Below are 6000 nucleotides of genomic sequence, written 5' to 3'. Positions count from 1 at the left end.
AGCCTTCTCCTAGAATGTGACCAGAACCAGTCTGGCCCATCCCAGGATCAGGAGGTAGAGGAGCGTGGTACCCAGCAAGACTCAGAGGAGTCCCCTGAGGATGCTGGGGAGGGTTCATCCAAAGACCTGCCAGCTATCAGGCATGATAGTGACACTGGTAGTGGGAGGGGGGCACACACTAGTAGGGCAACTTTCACTCCAAAAGGCCAGGTTACTTGAGTCCAGCCAGTTAGAGACAGGTCTCACTCTGCCAATTCCCACATTTCTTCCATGTCTCAGAATTCCCAAGCCTCATACCCTGAGAATAACACTATGGAAAGGGAACTCAGAAAGATGAGGTTGGAAGAGGCCAGGCTGAAGCTAAAACAGCAGCATTTGGCCTTAGACAGGAAATCTCTAGATGTAGAGAGGGAAAGGCAGAGGTTGGGGTTAGTTCCCCATGGTGGCAGCAGCAGTGTTTTTGATAGCAATCGTGTAAGAGAACAAGATTCCAGAAACCTGCATAAGATAGTCCCCCCTTACAAGGAGGGGGTGACATTAACAAGTGGTTTGCTGCACTTGAGAGGGCTTGTATGGTACAGTTGGTCCCTCAAAGGCAGTGGGCTGCTATCTTGCGGCTATCTTTCACTGGTAAGAGTAGGGATAGGCTCCTTACTGTCAGAGAAAGTGATGCTAATAATTACAAAGTTTTGAAGGATGCACTCTTGGATGGATTTGGCTTAACCACTAAACAATACAGGATAAAGTTCAGAGATACCAGAAAAGAGTCCTCTCAAGACTGGACAGACTTTGAAGACTGTTCAGTGAAGGCCTTGGAGGGCTGGTTACATGGCAGTAAGGTGACTGTATAATCTATTCCTGAGAGAGCATATTTTGAACAATTATGTGTCTGATTTGTTGCACCAGTACTTGGTAGACTCAGATCTGACCTCTCCCCAAGAATTGGGAAAGAAGGGAGACAAATGGGTCAGAACAAGAGTGAACAGAAAGGTTCATACAAGGGGTGACAAGGATGGCAAAAAGAAGGATGGTAAGTCTTCTGACAAGGGTGGGGACAAGGATAAAAAACATTCTGAGTCTTCATCAGGCCCACAAAAATCCTCTGGGGGTGGTGGGTCCAAATCCTCTTCCCACAATCAAAAGAAGCCATGTTGTTATTTATGTAAGAGTAAAGGCCATTGGGCAAGTGATTCCACTTCTCCAAAGAAAAACACCAAGGCTCCCACTACCACAACCCCAACTGCAACCTCTAGTGCCCCTAGTAATAGCAGTGGTGATGGGAAGTCTACTACAAATAGCCAATCTAAGGGTGTAGCTGGGCTCGCCATTGGTAGTGTGGTTGGGGTGGGTCTTGTTAGGGAGACCACAGAGGCTGTTTTAGTCTCTGATGGTGGTATTGACTTTGCCACCTCGGTTGTTTGTCCCCTTAATATGGGTAAGTACAAGCAACTTCCCCTAATAAATGGTGTTGAGGTTGAGGCCTACAGGGACACAGGTACCAGTGTCACTATGGTGATTGAGAAACTGGTCCACCCTGATCAACACCTACTTGGTCAGCAGTACCAGGTGACTGATGCTCATAACAACACTCTTAGCCACTCCATGGCTGTTGTGAATCTCAACTGGGAGGGGGAGGGGATTACTGGTTCAAAGAAAGTTGTGGTAGCCACTGAATTACTTGTAGATTGCTTACTAGGCAATGGATTGGAGACATCAGCTTGGGCTGAAGGGGAGTTGGAGGCTTATGCAGCAATGCTGGGCATTCCTGGGGTTATCTTTGCTTTTACAAGGGCTCAGACCAAGAAGCAAAGAGGTCAGGGAAACGTGATCCTGGAACAATGGACCAAGTGCCCCCAAAAGCTAGGGGTAGTAAGGGTAAATGCTTGCCCACTATTCCTCCCTCTCCAGAAGATTCCCCTTTTGAGGAAGAGGAATCCTCTCCCTGTGCAGAACCTACACCAGAGGATCTGGCAGCAGACACTGCTGAGCTTTTGGGTGCAGGGGGGCCTGCTAGGGAAGAGCTGAAAATGGCATAGCAGACGTGCCCCACACTAGAGGGTTTGAGACAGCAAGCTGTCAAACAGCAAAATGGGGATGTCACTGATAGCCATAAGGTATATTGGGAAGACAACCTCCTGTATACTGAGTCAAGGGACCCTAAACCTGGAGATGCCAGGAGATTGGTAATCCCTTTGCAGTATAGGGAGTTTCTTCTAACCATGGCACATGACATTCCATAGGCTGGGCATTTGGGCCAGAGTAAAACTTGGGACAGGCTTGTTCCATTGTTTCACTGGCCTCATATGTCAGAGGACACTAAAGAGTTTTGTCGCTTTTATGTGACCTTCCAAGCCAGTGGCAAGACTGGTGGCACACCTAAGGCCCCCTTAATTCCACTTCCTGTGGTTGGGGTGCCCTTTGAAAGGGTAGGAGTTAACATAGTTGGCCCCCTTGAACCTCCTACAGCTTCAGCCAATAGGTTTATCCTTGTGGTAGTGGACCATGCCACTAGGTATCCTGAAGCAATTCCCGTAAGGACCACTACAGCTCCTGCAGTGGCAAAGGCCCTCCTGGGAATCTTTTCCAGGGTGGGCTTCTCTAAGGAAGTGGTGTCAGACAGAGCTAGCAACTTCATGTCAGCATACCTCAAAGCTATGTGGAAAGAGTGTGGTGTAACTTATAAGTTCACTACTCATTATCATCCACAGACAAATGGTCTGGTTAAGAGGTTTAATAAAGTGACCATTTTTACCAATTATGATTGGCACACTGGAACACCCTTATAATTCCCTAGTATATGGTACCTAGGTACCCAGGGTATTGGGGTTCCAGGAGATCACCATGGGCTGCAGCATTTCTTTTGCCACCCATAGGGAGCTCAGACCAATATTACACAGGACTGCCACTGCAGCCTGAGTGAAATAACGTCCAATTTATTTCACAGCTATTTTACATTGCACTTAAGTAACTTATAAGTCACCTATATATCTAACCCTCACTTAGTGAAGGTTAGGTGCAAAGTTACTAAGTGTGAGGGCACCCTGGCGCTAGCCAAGGTGCCCCCATATAGTTCAGGGAAATTTCCCCAGACTTTGTGAGTGCGGGGAAACCATTACACGTGTGCACTACATATAGGTCAATACCTATATGTAGCTTCACAATGGTATCTCTGAATATGGCCATATAACATGTCTAAGATCATGGAATTGTCCCCCCATGCCAAATGAGGTATTGGGGTGCCAATCCCATGCATCCCCGGGCTCCAGCATGGACCCCCGGTATTGCCAAACTAGCTCTCTGGGGTTTTCACTGCAGCTACAGCTGCTGCCAACCCAGAGACAGGCTTCTGCTCTCCTGGGGTCTGGGCAGCCTAGTCCCAGGAGGGCAGAACAAAGGATTTCTTCTGAGAGAGGGTGCTACACCCTCTCCCTTTGGAAATAAGTGTAAGGGCTGGGGAGGAGTAGCCTCCCCCAGCCTCTGGAAATGCTTTGAAGGGCACAGATGGTGCCCTCCTTGCATAAGCCAGTCTACACCGGTTCAGGAATCCCCCAGCCCCTGCTCTGGTGTGAAACTGGCCAAAGGAAAGGGGAGTGACCACTCCCTTGTCCATCACCACCCCAGGGTGGTGCCCAGAGCACCTCCAGTGTGTCCCAGGCCTCTGCCATCTTGAATGCAGGGGTGTGAGGGCACAATGGAGGCCTCCGAGTGGCCAGTGCCAGCAGGTGACGTCAGAGACCTCTCCTGATAGGTGCTTACCTGGTTAGGTGGCCAATCCTCCTCTGAGGGCTATTTAGGGTCTCTCCTGTGGGTTTCTCTTCAGATAACGAATGAAAGAGCTCACCAGAGTTCCTCTGCATCTCCCGCTTCGACTTCTGCCAAGGATCGACCGCTGACTGCTCTAGGACGCCTGCAAAACCTCAACAAAGAAGCAAGACGACTACCAGCAACATTGTAGCACCTAATCCTGCCGGCTTTCTTGACTGTTTTCTGGCGGTGCATGCTCTGAGAGCTGTCTGCCTTCACCCTGCACTGGAAGCCAAGAAGAACGTGGGTAGACGGAATCTTCCCCCTGCCAACGCAGGCACTAAACTTCTGCTTCACCGGTCCTCTGCGTCCCCTCTCATCTTGACGAGCATGGTCCCTGGAACACAGGAGCTGGATCCAAGTAACCCGACAGACCAGTGGTCCTTCTGTCCAAATTTGGTTGAGGTAAGTCCTTGCCTTCCCACGCCAGACAGTAATCCTGTGTACTGCGTGATCTGCAGCTGCTAGGGCTTCTGTGCACTTTTGCAAAGAATCCTTCGAGCATAGCATAGCCCAGGTCCCCAGCACTCCGTCCGGCATTGCTCAACTCACTGAGTTGACCACCGGCTTCGGGGGACCCTCCTTTGTAGTGTTGAGACGACTGCTGTGCTCAGATTTCTTGAATGCCTGTTCAAATGCTTCTGCAGGTGCTGCCTGCTTCTGCGTGGGCTCTCTGTACTGCTGAGCGCCCCCTCTGTCTCCTCCCCCAAGGGGCGACCTCCTGGTCCTTCCTGGGCTCGGGCAGCACCCATTTTCTTCAACCGCGACCTTTGCAGCTAGCAAGGCTTGTTTGTGGTCTTTCTGCGAGGAAACAACTCTGCATCCTCCAGCACGCCGTGGGACATCTTCTGTGCGAAGGAGAAGTTCCTGGCATCTTCCGTTGTTGCAGAATCTTCAGCATCTTCCACCCAGAGGCAGCCCTTTTGCACCTTCATCCGGGGTTTAATGGGCTCCTGCCCCCCCAGACACTTTCGTGACTCTTAGACTTGGTCCCCTTTCTTTACAGGTCCTCAGGTCCTGGAATCCGTCTTCAGTGCTTTGCAGTCAGTTGTTGTCTTTGCAGAATCTCCTATCACGACTTCAGTGTGTTTCTGGGGAAGTAGGATAACTTTACTCCTACATTTCAGGGTCTTGAGGTGGGGTATCTTGGACACCCTTAGTTTTTTCTTACACTCCCCGCGACCCTCTACACACTACACTAGGCCTGGGGTCCCTAAGTGGTTCGCATTCCACTTTCTTAGTATATGGTTTGTGTTGCCCCTAGGCCTATTGCATCCTATTGTATTCTACAGTGTTTGCACTACTTTTCTAACTGCTTACTTACCTGCTTTTGGTTTGTGAGTATATTTTGTGTATTTTACTTACCTCCTAAGGGAGTATATCCTCTGAGATATTTCTGACACATTGTCACTAAAATAAAGTACCTTTATTTTTAGTAACTCTGAGTATTGTGATTCTTATGATATAGTGCTATATGATATAAGTGGTATAGTAGGAGCTTTGCATGTCTCCTAGTTCAGCCTAAGCTGCTCTGCTATAGCTACCTCTATCAGCCCAAGCTGCTAGAACACTACTGATCTACTAATAAGGGATAACTGGACCTGGCACAAGGTGTAAGTACCATCAGGTACCCACTATAAGCCAGGCCAGCCTTCTACATCCGGGAATTCACTTTTTAATCAAAATAAGTGGTTTGTATTCTGCTTGAAATTTATGTCTCTGAATAGGAATCTTTTCACACTTCATTGAGGGTAATGTTATATGGTTTGGTTTTAGATCTGAACTGAATTACTTTATAACTTCTGCAATACCAAATTCTTTAGCCTCATGGAAATATAGAGCTTTGCAATCCTTTTGCTCTAGGCCTTGAAGCCTGTGCAAGAGGGCCTCCTCGGCCAGCTCAGACATTCCCTCATGTCTGCCTTAGTTTTGTATGTTTGCAATTAAAAATATGCACTCTGAAGCATGGGAGTGATCAATGATTGAATGCGCTCAGGGAGAGAGTGTCATCCTGCACAGAGAAGACACACTCGGTTTACACAAATATCCCTTGGCTGACAACTACAACACTATACTTCAGACTTCCAGGCAGCTGCTCAACCACCAGATGTCTCATAGTGATCTCTCCACTTGAAGCCCACATGTGTAAGCGATCATGCTGTTCTACGGCTTCCCATGCGCCCTCATACCGACCAT

Source organism: Pleurodeles waltl, chromosome 3_1 (assembly GCF_031143425.1).
Source record: "Pleurodeles waltl isolate 20211129_DDA chromosome 3_1, aPleWal1.hap1.20221129, whole genome shotgun sequence".
NCBI lineage: Eukaryota > Metazoa > Chordata > Amphibia > Caudata > Salamandridae > Pleurodeles > Pleurodeles waltl.
This window is presented reverse-complemented; position numbering follows the sequence as displayed.